The following is an 864-nucleotide window of genomic DNA, read 5'->3' as shown; positions in this document are numbered from 1 at the left end:
ATGTTGTGTCTGGCTATAAATACAAATCAAGCAGCCAGAAATGGAGGAAGCTGAAACAAAGTAACTTAAAGAAACTGAAGAATCTTGGTACAGTAGTTTGGGATTTCATTGTGCAAGATGAGGCTCCCTTACCTGGAGCAGCTTGAGACTTTTTGGCTCTTGTCGCGACTACAGTCTTATCAAGAGCTAAGGATGGTGATCCTCGGAGCTGTAGTTTTTAAAGGGTTCTGAGAGTTATCGAGGTCCCCTATTTTGCTCCCAGAATTACAATTCTCTGAGTTCTCTGGGTTTGTTAAATCACCCTGGAAACTGTAGCTCTTTGAGGGGAACAGGGGGCTTGGATATGCCAGGGCTAGAATCTGGGCCTTCTACATGCCAAGCATGTGCTTTGCTATTGCCCATATGTTGAGGCTTGTGCTCTACACCCTTTTTCAACTAGAGGGGCAAAATTAGGGGCTTGGGGTGGCAGCTGGAACGTGTGGCATTTAGAAAACCTACTTTAGCCCCCCCCCCAAAAGGCGTTGGAGCCAGCTAGAGTTGTTTGGTGCTATTCCTCAACCTGAACATCTTCCGGCCCAGTATTTATTTTATAAGACTTATACACTGTCTTCTTTGTGGGGGGAGGCAAATCAAAGGCAAAAATAGCAGAGGCTCACATGAACTCTGCACACACAGAGAAACAAGGCTTTGCCTGCCCACCCTCTGAGACTGAGAGCGCCTCACGAGCCTTCCTTTTGGACCTTCACTCTATGAGCAGCTCGTAGGCTCAAAGCACAACGCCTGCATTACATGTAATTACATAAAATACATTGGTTCTTAAGTCGCCTTCCCCCGCTTGGGACGCATGCGCATTGCGAAAGGAGC

The sequence above is a fragment of the Podarcis gaigeae genome (assembly GCF_964106915.1).
Source record: "Podarcis gaigeae genome assembly, chromosome: 8".
Taxonomy (NCBI): Eukaryota; Metazoa; Chordata; class Lepidosauria; order Squamata; family Lacertidae; genus Podarcis; species Podarcis gaigeae.
Note: the sequence above shows the minus strand (reverse complement) of the source record.